A 19,104-nucleotide genomic window follows, 5' to 3' on the forward strand; every position below is an offset into this window, starting at 1 on the left:
AGCAAATCTCGATCAACCTGAGCCGGTATCAAAATCTGCACAGAAAGTGCAGAGTGCAGCATTAGTACAACCGACCCCATGTACTAGTAAGTGTCAAGCCTAACCTCGGCGAAGTAGTGACGAGGCTAGGACAAGACACTCACATATAACCTGAACAATATAATCATGTTAGTGGAAACAACAGTAAATAAAGAAATAATGCAGAAATAATAGGAAAGGGACATACAATGGGGAATACAACATAAAGAGTGAGAATAATGAAAACACATAATTAAACAGAAAATCCTTAAACGAATTGAGCAATTAAAACAACAAAGGAAAACTGCACGTCATCACCATTCGTGCTTTTACTCTCAACCTCACCAAATAAATAAATAGAATGGCACGGCATCACCCTTCGTGCATTAAACCTATCATAATATACACTGCATCACCCTTTGTGCTTTACACTCTTCCTCACAATATAAATAAAGCATGCACGGCATCACCCTTCATGCTTTACACTCCTCCTCACCAATCACATAATCGATAACAACGGATAAATAAGAGTATCACAAAGGAACTAGTATTTTACCCATAATAAATAGTACAATGTAATCTCAACCTTGAATCAATATTCGAAAGTTACCAAATCTCAGTGAAACCAGATATGAGTCACCCAACATTTCAAATAACCCGCTAAGCATGGATAGTAGAATTTAAGGCTACAAAATAGACAAGAATAGAATTTCACTCGCATGTTATGATTCGACAACGACGCATAGATGCTCGTCACATCACCTATACATCGTATTTAACAACCAAACACGTAGCAAATGAACACATAATACCTATTCCCTCAAGCCAAAGTTAGACACAACACTTATTTCGCTCCGAAGACCACTTAATTCTCAATCACAGCTTATCCTTTGGAATTCACCTCCAAACCACTCGTATATATTCAAAAATGACTCAATAATATCAAATATTTCTAAAGGTATCAATTATATTTCATAAATTAAATTTTCCAAATTTTACTCCAAAAAGTCGAAAAATCAACCCTGGGCGCGCTTGGTCAAAACTCGAGGTTCCGATCAAAATTCTTTTACCCATTCACCCCCGAGCCCGAATATGAAATTAGTTTTGGAATACGACCTCAAATTGGGGTCAAAATCCTCAAATTTCCGAAATTCTTAGTTTTTACCCAACCCCTAATCCTACCATGAAAACTCTAGATTTTTAAGTTGATAATTCATAAAATGTAATGGAAAATTAAAAGAAAATGGTTTAGAATAATTTACCAACACTTTGGGGAAGAAAATGGCTCTTGAAAATCGCCTCTCCCGTTTCGTTCTTGAAAAATATTGAAGAAATGGCTTAAACCCATGTTTGGTGTCTGTTTTATGTCACTGGACAGGCCTTCATCGCGTTCGCGAGAGGCCCGTCACGATCGTGATGCATAGCGGCCTAAGGCCTTCGCATTTGCGAGTCAAACTACGCGTTCGCATAAGGCAGCTCTGCCCAAGCCTTCGCCTTCGCGACGCAGTGGACGCGTTCGCGTAGAAGAACATGACTCCCCTTCCCCCACGTCCCTTAGACTATCGCGTTCGCGTGAGACAGATCGTGTTCGCGAAAGGTACCACCGCCAACGCTTCGCGTTTGCGACCAATCCATCGCGTTGGCAAAAACGAAAATTTCCCTGCCCCCATTTTACCTTTCGCGTTTGCGACACTACCTATTCGAACGCGAAGAAGGGCACACCAGAATAGTTGTTGCAGCAAAAATCTCAGATTTTCTAAGTCCAACACATCCAGTGGCCTATCGAAACTCACCTGAGCCCTCGGGGCTCCAAACCAAACATGCACACAAGTATAAAAATATCATACGGACCTGCTCGCATGATCAAATTGCCAAAATAACACCTAGAACTCTAAATTTAGCACCAAATCAAATAAAATTCTCAAGAACACTTTAAAATTTCTATTTTTTCAACTGGATGTCTGCATCACGTCAAATCAACTTCGTTTCTCACCAAATTTCACAGACATGTTTTAAATATCATAATGAATCTGTACCGGGTTACGGAACCAAAATACGGACCCGATACTAATAATGCCAAATATCAATCAATTTTTAAAAACAAATAATTTTCAAACTTTTAATTTATATCAAAAATTCATAACTCAAGCTAGGGACCTCCAAATTTGATTCTGGCATACGCCCAGGTCCCATAATTCGATACAGACCTACCGGGACCGTCAAAGCACGAATTCGGGCCCGTTTACCAAAAATATTGATCGAAGTCAACTAAAATAAACTTTTAAGGCAAAAATTCTTATTTTTATTAGTTTTCAACATAAAAGCTTTCCGGAAACCTGCCCGGACTGCGCACACAAATCGAGGAGGGTAAAAATGAGATTTTTAAGGATTAAGAGCGCATATTCGAGTTCTAAAACATATGATGACCTTTTGGGTCATCACATTCTCCACTTCTAAAACAACCGTTCGTCCTCTAACGGACATAGAAAAGTACCTGTGCTGGTGAAAAGGTGGGGATATCTACTTTGCATATCGGACTCGGACTCCCAAGTAGTTACCTCAATAGGCATACCGCTCCACTACACTCGAACTGAAGGGTAACTCTATGATCTCAAATGGCGAACTTATCGGGCTAGAATTGCCACCGGCTCCTCCTCGTAAGTCAAATCCTTGTCCAATTGGACAGAGCTGAAATCTAATACATGGGACGGATCACCGTGATACTTTCGAAGCATGGACACATGGAATGCCGGATGAACAGCTGCTAAACTGGGTGGCAACGCAAGACTATAAGCCACCTCTCCCACTCTCTCCAGAATCTCAAAAGGTCTGATATTCCTAGGGCTCAACTTGTCCTTCTTTCTGAACCTCATTACACCCTTCATGGGTGATACCCGAAGTAACACTCTCTCTCCGACCATGAGTGCAACATCATGAACTCTACGATCAGCAAAACTCTTCTGCCTGGACTGAGCTATGTGAAGTCGATCCTTAATAATCTTGACCTTATCCAAGGCATCCTATATTAAGTCTGTGCCCAACAACCGAGCCTATCTCAGCTCGAACCACCCAACTGGCGACCGACACTGCCTACCATAATGCCTCATAGGGAGCCATCTAGATGCTCGACTGATAGTTGTTGTTGTAGGTGAACTCCTCAAGGGGCAAGAACTGATCCCACGATCCTCCGAAGTCTATAACACAAGCGCGGAGCATATCCTCCAATATCAGAATAGTACGCTCGGACTGCCTGTCCGTCTGAGGATGGAATAAAGTGCTCAAATCAACACGTGTACCCAACTCATGTTGTACTGCCCTCCAAAATGTGAGGTAAACTACGTACCTCGATCAGAAATTATAGACACGGGCACACTGTGAAGACGGACGATCTACTGAATATAAATCTCTGCTAACCGCTTCGAGGAATAGGTAACTGCCACAGGAATGAAGTTCACTGACTTAGTCAACCTGTCCACAATAACCCAAACTGCATCGAACTTCCTCTGAATCCGTGGGATTCCAACAACAAAATCCATAGTGATACGCTCCCACTTCCACTCAGGAATATCTAACCTATGAAGTAAACCACCAGGTCTCTGATGCTCACACTTTACCTGCTGGCAATTTAGGCACCGAGCTACATAGGCAATTATGTCCTTCTTTATTCGCCTCAACCAATAATGCTGCCTCAAGTCCTGATACATCTTGGCAGCGCCCGGATGAATAGAATACCGGTAACTGTGGGACTCATCAAGGATCAACTCACAAAGTCCATCCACATTAGGCACACAAATACGACCCTGCATCCTCAAAACTCCGTCATCTCCAACAGTAACCTGCTTGGTACCCCCGTGCCACACTATGTCTCTAAGGACAAGTAAATGAGGATCGTCATCCTGCCGATCTCTGATGCGCTCAAACAAAGAAGACCGAGCAATTGTACAAGCTAGAACACGGTTGGGCTCAGAAACATCTAACCTCACGAACTGGTTGGCCAAGTACAGAAAATCCAATGCAAGCGGTCTCTCACCAAATAGAATATATGCAAGGCTACCCATACTTACTAACTTCCTACTCAAAGCGTCGGCCACCACGTTGGCCTTCCCAGGATGATACAATATGGTGATATCATAGTCTTTCAATAGCTCCAGCCACCTCCTCTGCCTCAAATTGAGTTCCTTTCGCTTGAACAAATACTGCAAGCTCTGATGATCAGTGAACACCTCACATGGAACGCCGTAAAGATAGTGCCTCCAAATCTTCAGCGCGTGAACAATGACTGCCAGCTTAGATTATGAACAGGGTAATTCTTCTCGTGAAACTTCAGCTGCCGTGAAGCATATGAAATAACCTTGCCACCCTGCATCAATACCACGCCCAGACCAATATGGGATGCATCACGGTATATTGTATAAGATCCTAAACCTGTGGGTAACACCAATACCGGTGCCATAGTCAAAGTAGTCTTGAGCTTCTGAAAGCTCGCTTCACACTCGTCTGATCACCTGAACGGGGTACCCTTCTGGGTCAATCTGGTCAACGGGGCTGCTATGGATGAAAACCCCTCCACAAATCTATGGTAATAACCCGCCAAACCCAGGAATATGGGTCTAGGCCAGTCGTGAACTGCCTCAATATTCTTAGGATCCACCCGAATACCCTCTGCTGATACAACGTGACCTAAGAAAGCAACTGAACTCAACCAAATCTCACATTTTGAGATCTTAGCATATAACTGGCTGTCTTTCAGAGTCTGAAGAACGATTCGAAGGTGTTGCTCGTGCTCCTCTCGAATGTGGGAGTAGATCAAGATATTATCAATAAACACAACCACAAAGGAATCCAAGTAGGGTTTGAACACCTGGTTCATCAAATCCATGAATGTTGTTGGGGCATTTGTCAGCCCAAATGACATCATTAGAAACTCATAATGCACATATCGAGTCCGAAAAGTTGTCTTAGGAACATCGGATGCCCTAATCCTCAACTCATGGTAGCCATATCTCAAATTAATCTTTGAAAACACCTTGGCACCCTGAAGATGATCAAATAAATCATCAATCCTCGGCCATGGATACTTGTTCTTGATGGTGACTTTGTTCAACTGCCGATAATCCATACACATCCTCATCGATCCATATTTCTTCTTCACAAATAACACAGGTGCACCCCAGGGCGAGACACTAGGTCTAATAAATCCCTTATCAAGCAAATCTTGCAGCTGCTCTTTCAATTCTTTCAACTCTGGCGGGGCCATGCGAAATGGCGAAATGGAAATATGCTGAGTGCCCAAATCCAAATCAATGCATAAATCAATATCCTTGTCGGGTGGCATCCCTGACAGGTCTGCAGGAAACACCTCTGGAAACTCACAAACAACCGGCACCGAATCTATGGAAGGAACCTCCGCACTAGAATGGCGGACATAAGACCCCTTATCGACCATATGTCGAGCCTTCACATAAGAGATAACCTTGCTGGCAGAATGACCAAGATTCCCTCTCCACGCTAATCGAGGCAACCCCTACAAGGCTAAGGTCAATGTCTTGGCGTGACAATCTAATATAGCATGATAAGATGACAGCCAATCCACACCCAGTATGACATCAAAATCAACCATGTCGAGAAGTAGGAGATCTACACGAGTCTCAAGACTCCTAATGGTGACCACACACGAACGATAAACATGATCTACAACAATAGCATCTCTCACTGGTTGGACACATACACAGGAGCACTTAAAGATTCACGGGGCACAACCAAATAGGAAGCAAATTAGGATGACACATAGGAGTAAGTAGATCCCGGATCAAATAGAACTGAAGCATCTCTACTGCAAACTAAAACAATACCTATGATAACAGCATCAGATGACTCAGCCTCAGGCCTGACTGGGAAAGCATAACATCGGGGTTGGGCTCCACCACCCTGAACTACGTCCCTGGGATGGCCTCTAACTTGCTGGTTTCTGCCTCTAACGGCCTGACCTCCACCTCTAACAATCTGGCCTCTACCTCTAGATGTCTGTCCCCTACCTCTGGCTAGCTGAGCAGGTGGTGCAGCAACTGGTGCCGGAACCATGGCACGAGAACTCTGATGTTGTGAGCTGCCCATTGCCAGAGGACAAAATCTAGGAATGTGCCTTGGATCACCACAAGTATAACATAACTTCGATTGTTGTGACTGCTAACCCTGAAACTGACCCTGTCGACCTGAATAACCACCCTGATAACTCTAGAGTAGAGGGGCACTAATAGGAGTTGGTGTTGCACTGTAGGCTAGCTAGTCGGAATAATGGATCTGAGGGCCACGACCACCTGAGGCACTATGGGATACGTGGAGCGCTGAATGAAATGGCCTGGGAGGATGGCCTCTACCAAAAGTACTCCTGCCTCTAGATGAGGCACCGCTGAACTCACCGGAATGACGAGATCTCTTGTCAGACCCCTAACCTCCCTGAAAAGAAATCTCACTCCTAGTCTCCGTAGCCATCTGCAATCTCAGAGGCTGAGCAAGTCCATCAATAAACCTCCTCTCTCTCTCTCTCTCTCTCTCTCTCTCTCTCTCTCTCTCTCTCCCCCTCTCTCTCTCTCGATGGGAAGCAGAAGAATAGCATGACGGGCCAAATCCACAAAATGGGTCTCATACTGAGTAACAGTCATACTGCCCTACTGGAGACGCTCAAACTGACGGCGACGCTCCTCTCTCAATGTGATAGGAAAAACTTTCTCTGTGAAGAGCTGAGAGAACTGGTCCCAAGTAAGAGAAGGCGACCCAGCTAGTCTGGTCAACAAGTAATCTCTCCACTATTTCTTGGCGGAACCAGACATCTGAAATGCAGCAAAACCGACCCCATTGGTCTTCACTATACCCATGTTCCGTAAAACCTCGTGACAACTGTCAAGATACTCCTAGGGATCCTCTGAAGGAGTACCACTGAGTGAACAGGAAAGATCTTGATAAACCTGTCCAATCTCCATAAAGCCTCAGAAGACATAGCTGGCCCATCTCCGACCTGTGCCGCAATAACCGGTTGAACTAATCTGACTGGTGAGCTGCTGGAGCCTGATACTGGGGAGCTATCTGCTTCGGAGCGGGAGTGGCGGGAGTTTGGGATCCTTCTCCAGCCTGAGAGACTGTCGGTGCCATGAGAAATGTGTCAGTCTGGGACACACTCTCCATAAGGCCTACCAAACGGACCAAAGCGTCCTGAAGTATTGGGGTAGCAATGAACCCCTTCGGAACCTGAGCTGGTCCAGTAGGAACAGTCTGGGCTGGAACCTCCTCGTCAAGCTCTATCTGATGCTCCACTGCTGGGGCTGCTGCTCGGGCCCTAGGCTGAGCCCTTCTCCTGCCTCGACCTCTGGTATGACCTTGACCTCTGCCCAGTGTAGGTGCTGTCACTGGAGGCACTAGCTGCTGCTCATCTGAGGAAGCGATACGTGTTCTCGACATCTGCAATAGAACAAGAGTAGAAGAGTTCAATCAGTATTGAGAAAGCATAATCGCACGACAGAAGTGAAACTTGTTCTTAAACTTCATAGCCTCTGGAAGATAAGCACTCTGTACCGATCCTCCAGACTCTACTAAGTTTGCTCGTGAATAGTGAGACCAAAGCAACCTAGGGCTTTGATACCAACTGTCACGACCCAAAATTTTCCACCGACAGGACCGTGATAGCGTCTAACATTTCACTTGCTAGGCAAGCCAACGTTAGAAAATCGTTAAACCAGTTCCTTATTTCCATTCAGTAAATAACAATAATTAACTAAGATGAAATATAATAAGTACGGAATATTATAAAACTGTATTAATTACTACCACCAGGATCTAGAGTAACAATTCACGAGCATTCTAGAATTTACTATAAGTAATTGTCTGAAAACAAAATACAACTGTCTCAATGAAAGAAAATAGTAGGACATAAATGATTGACGGGGACTTCAAGGTCTGTGAACGCCGACAGATCTACCTTGAGTCTCCGGATAGCGGACCAATAGCAAATCTCGATAAACCTAAGTCGGTATCAAAATCTACACAGAAAGTGTAGAGTGCAGCATTAGTACAACCGACCCCATGTACTAGTAAGTGTCGAGCCTAACCTCGGCGAACTAGTGACGAGGCTAGAACAAGACACCCACATATAACCTGAACAATATAATCATGTTAGTGGAAACAACAGTAAATAAAGAAATAATGCAAAAATAATAGGAGGGGACATACAGTGGGGAATACAACATAAAGAGTGAGAATAATGAAAAGACATAATTAAACAGAAAATCCTTAAATGAATTGAGCAATTAAAACAACAAAGGAAAACTGCACGTCATCACCATTCGTGCTTTTACTCTCAACCTCACCAAATAAATAAATAGAATGGCACGGCATCACCCTTCGTGCATTAAACCTATCATAATATACACTGCATCACCCTTTGTGCTTTACACTCTTCCTCACAATATAAATAAAGCATGCACGGCATCACCCTTCGTGCTTTACACTCCTCCTCACCAATCACATAATCGATAACAATGGATAAATAACAGTATCACAAAGGAACCAGTATTTTACCCATAATAAATAGCACAATGTAATCTCAACCTTGAATCAATATTCGAAAGTTACCAAATCTCAGTGAAACCAGATATGAGTCACCCAACATTTCAAATAACCCGCTAAGCATGGATAGTAGAATTTAAGGCTACAAAATAGACAAGAATAGAATTTCACTCGCATGCTATGACTCGACAACGATGCATAGATGCTCGTCACCTCACCTATACATCGTATTTAACAACCAAAGACGTAGCAAATGAACACATAATACCTATTCCCTCAAGCCAAAGTTAGACACAACACTTACTTCGTTCCGAAGGCCACTTAATTCTCAATCACATCTTTTTCCTTTGGAATTCACATCCAAATCACTCGTATCTATTCAAAAATGACTCAATAATATCAAATATTGCTAAAGGAATCAATTATACTTAATAAATTAAATTTCCGAAATTTTACTCCAAAAGTCTAAAAATCGACCCCGGGCCCGCTTGGTCAAAACCCGAGGTTCGGACCAAAATCCTTTTACCCATTCACCCCCGAGCACAAATAGGTAATTAGTTTTGGAATCTGACCTCAAATTGGGGTCTAAATTCTCAAATTTCTGAAATTTGTAGTTTCTACCCTAACCCCTAATTCTACCATGAAAATTCTAGATTTTTAGGTTGATAATTCATAAAATGTAATGGATAATTGAAAGAAAATGGTTTAGAATCACTTACCAACACTTTGGGGAAGTAAATGGCTCTTGAAAATCGCCTCTACCGGTTAGGTTCTTGAAAAATGTTGAAGAAATTGCTTAAACCCGTGTTTGGAGTCTGTTTTAAGTCACTGCACAGGCCTTCATCGTGTTCGCGAGAGGCCTATCGCGATCGTGATGCACAACGGCCTAAGGCTTTTGCATTCTCGTAAGGCATCTCCCCCCAAGCCTTTGCGTTCGCGACCCAGTGGACGCATTCGCGTAAAAGAACATGACTTCCCTCCCCTAGGTCCCTTAGACTATCGCGTTCGCGTGAGACAGATCGCGTTCGCGAAGGGTTCCACCACCAACGCTTCGCGTTCGCGAAGAAGAAAATTCTCCTACCCCCATTTTACCTTACGAGTTTGCGACACTACCTACGCGAACGCGAAGAAGGGCACACCAGAACAGCTGCTGCAGCAAAAATCTCAGATTTTCTAAGTCCAAAATATCCCGTGGCCTATCTGAAACTCACCCGAACCAAACATGCACACAAGTCTAAAAATATCATACGAACCTTCTCCCGCGATCAAATCGCCAAAATAACACATAGAACTCTAAATTTAGCACCAAATCAAATGAAATTCTCAAGAACACTTTAAAATTTCTATTTTCTCAACTGGACGTCTGAATCACGTCAAATCAACTCCTTTTCTCACCAAATTTTACAAACATGTCTTATATATCATAATGAACTTGTACCAGGCTCCGGAACCAAAATACGGACCCGATACTAACAATGCCAAATATCAATCAATTCTTAAAATCAAATAATTTCCAAACTTTTAATTTTTATCAAAAATTAATAACTCAAACTAGGGACCTTCGAATTCGATTTCGGGCATACGCCCAGGTCCCATAATTCGATACAGACCTACCGGGACCGTCAAAGCACGGATTTGGGCCCTTTTACCAAAAATATTGACCAAAATAAACTAAAATCAACTTTTAAGGGAAAAAAATCTTGTTTTCATTAGTTTTCAACATAAAAACTTTTCGGAAACCTGCTCGGACTGCGCACGCAGATCAAGGAGGGTAAAAATGAGATTTTTAAGGCTTAAGAGCGCATATTTGAGTTCTAAAACATAAGATGACCTTTTGGTTCATCACATCCAATGCCAAATATTTTCCTATTAAAATATTATATTAATCCAATTGCAAATTGGATTGAAGTTGCCGACATCCTGATTCATGTCAATCCAATTCAACATTGGATTTAACTTATACGTCCTTTAAGGACTTTACAATTCCAATTCCAATTCCAAATTGGTAAGAATAAATTAATAATAAATATACAACCTTTATATATTAATATTATGATTACTAAATATATATCACATATATATTTCAATCAAGAGATATAATTTAATTTTTTATTCCAAATAAAAAACTTCGATTTGTTAACAATATTAATTATATCCTATGTGCTAGCAAAGAATGTAATAATATTTCATTTGGACTAATAATTTAATTTATTTGACGAATTAAATTCTTTAATATAATTATCAAATAATAAAGTAATTAATCATTTAGCAAAGATCAGAACACTCGTTAGAGTGCAACCTCATAGGTTCAATACTAAGCCGGTAGTAAATTCATCACATCAATATACTAATCAAGGGTGGCGTCTAGCAACACTCCTTAACGACCGGATAGAATGAAGTATACAATTTACTCTCAAGAACCAGTAGAAGAATAATATAGTAATTCCTTCTGTCCTTATAGCTCTGGGTCACCATAGAAAATGGTTCAACTGTCAAATCCTAATAGGCGACCAACTATGTATTCATGTCAAATATAATCGACCATTGAATGACCTAAGAAACTCTTTTCTTCTTTCATTCCATTGCCCTGGTCAAGGTCTTAATTTGGCCGTTTATAATTCATGACAACATGGAGTATAAACTCATTACCAAGAGTCGACAGATTCCATCTTGATCAATCACTAATTCTACAAGTATTTAATCGTAACCAATATCCTTTCAACTGTCGCCCTAGGGCCATAGGTGTCTAGTATCAAAGCACGATAAATAACTTGTCAATTAGTATGACGATCTCAGGTCAAAGGAAACCCTTACATCACATTCTTCAAGAGAATATCCTATTGACAGTTTATGGTAATTCTTATCATTAGGAATTATCCAATGAGTCAGTTCAATGATCATATCTCTATATGCATTATCTATTTATGTGATTTAGTTAATGAGATCAACTAATCTTTATCCCATAAAGACGATCACATAAATATTGATCTAACCGGATTACTAATGTCCAAACTAATAATTCTACAATCAAGAACAAATTTAGATTAAATTGTAAGAGACTTTACTCCCATTATCATGATCTCCATCACGATGACAAATCTCAAAATTTAATCAAGGATCATGTTAAATTAATCAATTAATTAATAATAACTATGCTAAACGAATATCAAATGCCATATATTTTTATATCAAATAACATTCACAAAATATGTTCAAATCATCATTTATGAGATTGGATATAGGGCATATCCACTATATCCCTAACATATATGACATATATGCCGCTGAGTATATTGTTCTATGATTATCAGAGTGTCATGAGAGGGCATCAAAGATGGCGCATGGAACTTCAATCAATATATATATATATATATATATATATATATATATATATATATATATATATATATATATATATATATATATATATATATATTGTAGAAGTATACTTCATAGTGAAGTTGAATTGATCAATAATTCACAATTTGATGTATGTACTTGTTCCATTCTAAGAATAAAAGTTCATCTTTTCCTTTTCTTTTTATTCTCTGTTGGAAAATTTTCTAGTAAGCTTTATCAAGGGCAAGCCATTTACCATATATTTCATATCATAAGATCTTGATAATCAGATACATAAGATAATCCAGAAGAGTAATCTTTTCGTAACGTATATTCATGATATTAGATATTTTATTTTGGTAAGTAAAGTTTTATATACCAATTGAACTTTACAAAACAGAAAAAAAAAAATAGTGCTGACCACACCAAACTCATAAACTCTATCTACAGCTATACGACTAGCCTCTTTACTACAACAACTCTGCCATTACATCAAGGATAAAAACTCTAACGCAACTAAATTTCGGTTGCATTAGAGGCTAGTCATGACTAAATTTCGGTTCCATTCGATTTTCTACCTAGTAATCTTCTCGCTATAAGAAATTAGCTGGCTGATGGCTTTCATGGCTTTTATTGGTCATGACTAATTGTGGCGATTTAGTCGCTAGTAATTCAATTTCAACGAAGAACGGCTCCAATGGAGAGGTTTTGTCTTCGTCTTTATTTCCAACAAAGTGGGGGTTTCTGCAAATCGTGCTCTTCAATGAAATTTTTTTCTTGTGGCGATTGTCAGTGGTCGCCACGCATAAGTTTTACAGACCTTTTCTCCACGATCCCACAAGATTCAATTCAACTAGTATGTTATTTTTGAATTATTGATGTTGGACTTATTTATATATATTTCGATATTATTTTATTCATATTTTTACCACTTAGCATTGTCTAATTATGGAGATTGTGCTAATTACATAATATTTGGTGAATTTACACAAGTGATAATACTTGCTAAAAGTTGGAAGAGATCGAAGGAAGTTATTTGTCTTATAGTGCGACACATTCATTCACTTGGATTTCGAAGCTAACTTTTCCCTGTTTTGCTTGGACAAAATTATTTGTACTTATTTTTTCTATATCTATAAATTGTTAGTAGTCTGTGTTTGAAAAGAAGTTCTGGAAATAAAATAACGTAATAACAGAAATATAGAAGAAGCGGATATTAATCCGAACCCACTGAATTCATAGTGTTCCTTAAGGAACTTAATCCCTGTCACGACCCAAAATCCAATTAATTGTGATGACACCTAACCCAACCCGTTAGGTAAGCCAATTTACAAATATCGGATTTAATTAATATTTAACTAACTCTAATACACTCCCCAAGGATTGATAGTACAAATCATGAACTTCTAAGATTTAGTGTTTACAAATCTGGTATAACATGAAATACAATATCTGTTTGAAATATACATGAACAGATTAAAATTCTAAAGCTACCATGAATAAAAGGCAGCAATGACTGGAACGCAAGTACATCTTCAGATCCAGCTCCCGTCATGTACAACAACATCAACATCCAAAATCTGCACACAAGGTGCAGAAGTGTAGTTAGAGTACAACCAACCTCATGTACTTAATAAGTAACAAACCTAAACTTAGGTTGAAAGTAGTGACGAGCTTGTACCAAGATCAGAGTCCAACTCCAATAACCGACAACAATTCAGAACAATATAATTTAAAACAACACAAGTAATAACTCAGAGGTAAGATGCTCCGCTCGTATACAGTTCTAGAAAATACACATTATTTTTTCAAGTATAACAGTAGAACTCACATTTTTTGCCGAAAGTCACCAAAAATATGGGTAAGTCTGAAATCTGTGATTTTTTCTCAAAAACTTTAATGGTAGATAAGAAGTCTCATTATCAGATGGCATGAGGAAAAATACTTCTATATGCCTACATATCAAATATGCATATCAAATGCAATGCAACATAGTGATGAATTCATGTACTCGCACTCTTAGAGTACTCAATCACTCGATACTGTATATGACCAATCCAGCCGAGGGAAGATCCATCCCAATATATATACATAATAACTGATATCCAGTCACTCAGTACTGTACAAGGCCAATCTAGCCCAAGGGAAGATCCATCCCCAAATATCAATAATTCAGACAAGATCCATGTTCAGGAAAGATCTATCCCTCAATATAAATGCTTCGGGCGGGCAAGATCCATGCCTAGGGAAGATCCATCCATATATATATCAACTACATTCACTGTGGGGGTGCAGACTCCGAAAGGGCTCCTTCAGCCCAAGCTGGTACTACTACTAATAAAATAAAAACTAACTATACCTGGTTCAAATAAAACCTTGGAAAAGAACCGCGGCACAAAGAAAAACCAAGGAGTAATTAATACACTAACTACAAAAGAAAATCTTTTTGTCTTTTTCTTTCGACTTAATTCCCTCAAGAAATCCGTCGAATCTATTGTCTGAAAAAATCAAAACTTTTAATGATTTTTATGTTTTTTTCTAACTACAAAAACAACAAAAACTAACACATATACATACAACATACAATTATCCACCTACCCCACACTTTAAGTTGTGGCATGTCCGCATGACACATAATTAAAAAGCATAAGGTAAAGAAGACTTCCCTGAATTTTCTTCTTTTCCGAAAATTTATGAACTCCACCCCTAATCTGAATTCATTCCTCGTTTTCGCTCCTTGGAATTTTTTATGGAGCTCATTAAGCCCAATTCTTCTAAGGATACCTGCAATACCAGCTCTTTTCTCTTCTTTTTTGTCCTCATCTTGAGCGGTGAATTGCTCGTTAATGATCATCCTCAACTTGTTCCTGCATTCTTTCACAGGATCAATAAATACATATTCCTATAAATTCTCAAAAATAAAATTCACATGATCAAGGTTAGAATAAGAAAACAAGGACGAAAGGTCAAGTAAATATTCCTCTGGTATGCCCAAGACCATTTGTTTCTCATTCTCTTCTACTATATGTTGCAGATGTGAAAAGGTGGATGGTGGTTTGAACTCTTCTTCTGTTGCTTTACACTCAACCACAGCCTTATTTTTTATCATCTCGGTTGAATCAGAGTCATCTTGAACAGTGAAAAGCTCTCTCTGTGGATACTCATCCTCTTGGGTAGGCTCATTCTCACAGGGTATCTCCTTTATATATTCGCCATCACAACGTAATGAGCTTCCTGATAGTGTACTTACCAATTGACTCACTTGCATTGTTAGGTTGTTAATGGCTTCATCATCTTGTGTAAATCTCTCTACCGGCTTATTTATGAACTTATACACAAGCTCTTCCAAACTATCATTCTCCCCTTGAGGTGGTTGTCTCACTTCACTTCCATTCAAGTTATAATAAGGGTATTCATCCCAACCAGAGTCAAGATTGTGCCCATATGAATCCTCATACCTGTACGGACTAGAAATAGAGTGAGACTGTTCAAAATACGAACTATAGGAAGAATACATACCTGCTTGACAAACATCCCATAGATGATTTTCACCGTATTTAAAACACATAGCAGACCGCTGATAATATTCAACTGCTAACTCTTCAACCGTTTTATTAGGCTGATTGTACTCCATCTTCACAATATTTAGAGTTCAATATCTACAGTATCTTCTCCAACTTGTTAGGAACTACAAAACAAATTTTTAAAAGAAGTTAACTAATAAAGAAAATAAAATGGAAAAGGAAAAAGAAAAAAAAACTAAAACCTAATTCCTGAATTAACACCAAAAACTATTTCAACCACCATTGATTACCAATCTCCGGCAACGGCGCCAAATTTTGAAAAGATAAAAACACAACACAAAATTATGCTCGCTCGTCGAATATAGGCTAGAAAATATCGTATTTACAGGGATTAGAGTTAAATAGTATTTTCGTAGCTTCTAGTCTTATCGCTATTCAAGATGATCAACATTTTAGATTTGTGTGAATTAAAATTAAAATTAACTAAAAGTCTAAGCTATTGGCTAATGACAATCGCAACAAGAGTAAGCAAGAAGATATCAATGGGAGAAAATAGGGGTTGATTGGATAGGTGTAAGATACTTGTTTGGGAATTAACTTTAGTTACTTCACTTCTATGGTTCAAGTGAGTCTCTCGAATTCACTCTATTATGTTCAAACATTCAGTAGAAACTCCTCTCTCGATTAAGTCTCAACCTTACGATATGAACTAAGTTAAGCTTAATGAAGATATGCAAGAATTCGTAGTGGATTGATCCTTAGGAGAACCTCTTTCGATTTTCTTCCTAACTAGCTCTAAACATTAATTCAACTAGCCTTTTTCGATTACTAACAAGAATTAATGAATTTAACCAATAAGATAATTCAAAAAATCACAAATTATGCCTTTTTCGATTACATAAATAAGTGAATATATATGCAACAATAAAAACACTCAAAACGCTTCAATACATAAAACTAGAGTTAATTTCCACAAACAATTCTGAAAACATCAAATCCATCAATCCCTAAGGAAGAATTACTCCATAGATATAGAGAAATTCATCACAACTAAGTTTAAGTCAAAGGAAAATATAAAACATCCAAACTCTTGTCTTGAGTGAGGATGAATTGTGAAATTCTTGTGCTTTTGCTTCTCCCTCTCCTCCTTAGCTTCCTTAGGTCTATATTATGTCAAAAGTCCTCAAAATACCATTTTTCTATATATATATATATACCAAGTTGGGTTGGGCCCAAACAACTAAACCTTCTCCTACGCAAAAAATGACACTTTTTCGGAGTTGGACGTGCGCGGCCGTGCACTTGGATGTGTGCCCGCGCACTTGGCTGCGCACTTTTCACACTGTTCTGCCCCATATGCACGGTCAGTGCGCGGTCGCACACTTTCCACACACTTTTCACCCTGTTTCATTGGGAATTTGAAAGAACGTAAAACATGAAAGTTGTAGCCCTTTGAATTAACTTTCCAACAATATATTGTGGAGCCCAAACGGAGTTCTGAGAAAAACGTTATATGCATTTTACTAGACAGTGCACAATATGCCTGCTCGATTCTTCGTTCGTTCTTAACTATCACCCGTTGATCCTCGAACACGATCCCGACTTAATTTCTTGGGCTTTTACTCAGACTTCAAAGCTCAAAATCACTTGAATTCATTTCATAACATCTACATAGCTCGGAATCACTCCTACAAAGCATAAAACACACAATTAATACAAAATACTAGTGATTAAAGCTCAAACTCAACTAAAGTGCAGTAAATTAGTATGTAATAATCGACTAAAACATGAGATTGTAGCCTACCATCAGAGGCTTGCCTTCTTCTCATCTCTTTAAGCGCTAGAAGAAGTGTAATCATATATATACTCAACAAATAAGCTTTCCTCCTCCAATATGGGACAATGTAAACGAGGAAAAATCAAAAATTTATTTTTCTATCCATTTCTCATTCACCTCAATTTTGAACAAAAAAACCCAAAATAAACTTATTCTTTTGTTTGAATACATACACAACCCCTCCAACTTGTCCAATTTCTTTTCGTTTAGACACTTAAATTAATCATTGTTCCTATTGAGCATTTGAAAATTCAAGCGTATCTATCATTGAACTGCTCAGGCTCAATACTACCCTTGTGGTAATCGAAATGGCTCATTAATACCCTCCATTTGCAAACTAGCTCATCAGTCCCCTTGTCGTTAATCAAGTGGCCTATTACAATTCTTTAGCTGTTAAGTCTTTTAAAGGCCAATTTTATTTTCCTGAAAATTTTAGAGTTTGACACGTGTCACATTAAACTACCCTCTTTAATAATTTTTTATCAGCCCTCCACCCACTTATTTACCCACCCTCCCCATCCCTTTTAACAGTTCCACCAACACATATTACACATTGTTTCAACCAACAACAAAAACCCCAAAACAGATTAACTAATTACTATTCGTTTTTAACTTCAAAATTTACTTCAACAACAATGTAACAATGAGTCCAACCAAGCAACCACATAAGACACATAATCCATTGTTGTGTTACTGTTTTCCTCAAGATTGCTATAGTTCTAGCATCAGTAGCAACAACTTCAAAATCATCCAATTTCTTCTTCAAAATATTCCTCTCAAATACTTTTTGACTCATTTTGGTTATAGTTTGAGCCTCAACAGCAGCAGCAGCAACATCATAGTCATCCATTTTCTGCTTCAAACAATTTCTTTCAATTACAACATCCAATTTATTTTTAAGACTGCTAATCAAATTTACATCTCTCGAAGGTAATTCATCATCCTCGCATTTAAAATAACCACATGATGTCTTATGTCAAAAACAAAAATACAAAAAATTAACATAAACAGTCCATGACTAGATAAACAAACTGCCAAAAAATAATCAAAGAAACTAACTTACATCAGATTTTGAGCACTTAAAAAATGCCTACCGGCCAGGAGTATAAGCCGTAAAATGGAAGGCAACAAAACTGCAGTAACACCTCCTTTTCGACCTAACAAAAGCACTAGAACAATCAGACATTTAATCTCACTTGGAATTGAAGAAGCGAAATTTTAAAACAAACCTATAGAAGAAGATTGGTTACTGATTTTAGAACCCTAGAAGAGAAAATTTGTTGAAATCAATTGTTTTGATTAGGTAAAAAATGGTTGTTAAAAGGGTTGGGGAGGGTGGGTAAATAAGTAAGTGGGTGGGGGCCGGTAAAAAAACTTTTAAAGGGGTGGTTTAATGTGACACTTGTTAAGCTAGGAAATTTTCGGGAAAAAAAAATAGCTTTTAAAAGACCCGTTAGTGCTAAAGGGTAGTAATAGGCTACTTGATTAACGAAAAGGGGACTGATGAGCTAGTTTGCAAACGGAGGATATTAATGAGCCATTTCGATTATCACAAGGGTAGCATTGAGCCTTTTCACTTCTTTGATTGTCGTTCCGGATTTAAATTTTATGGGTTTAACTTTTAAAAAATTTAGCATTGAACCTATTATATTATTGATGTTATGGGTTTATATCTACTCCCTTTGTTCCAATTTATGTGAACCTGTTTGACTGGGCATAGAGTTTAAGAAGAAATGAAGACTTTTTAAATTTGTGGTCCTAAACAAGTCAAAAAAATGGTCCAAAATATTTGTGTGGTTATAAAAGTTTCTCATTAAGGGTATAATT

The 19,104-nt window shown here is 38.7% G+C and overlaps 1 long non-coding RNA gene across 1 annotated transcript; it reads right to left on the minus strand.

Annotated features, from left to right (window-relative positions):
- Window positions 1–16,336: 16,336 nt before the first annotated feature.
- Window positions 16,337–18,599, minus strand: LOC138900718 (uncharacterized). Its single transcript, XR_011411917.1, has 2 exons — window positions 18,341–18,599; window positions 16,337–17,128 (listed from the first exon to the last, which is right to left on the minus strand). It is a non-coding gene; the product is annotated as an uncharacterized lncRNA (long non-coding RNA).
- Window positions 18,600–19,104: the final 505 nt, after the last annotated feature.

Source organism: Nicotiana tomentosiformis, chromosome 11 (genome assembly GCF_000390325.3).
Source record: "Nicotiana tomentosiformis chromosome 11, ASM39032v3, whole genome shotgun sequence".
Classification (NCBI taxonomy): domain Eukaryota; kingdom Viridiplantae; phylum Streptophyta; class Magnoliopsida; order Solanales; family Solanaceae; genus Nicotiana; species Nicotiana tomentosiformis.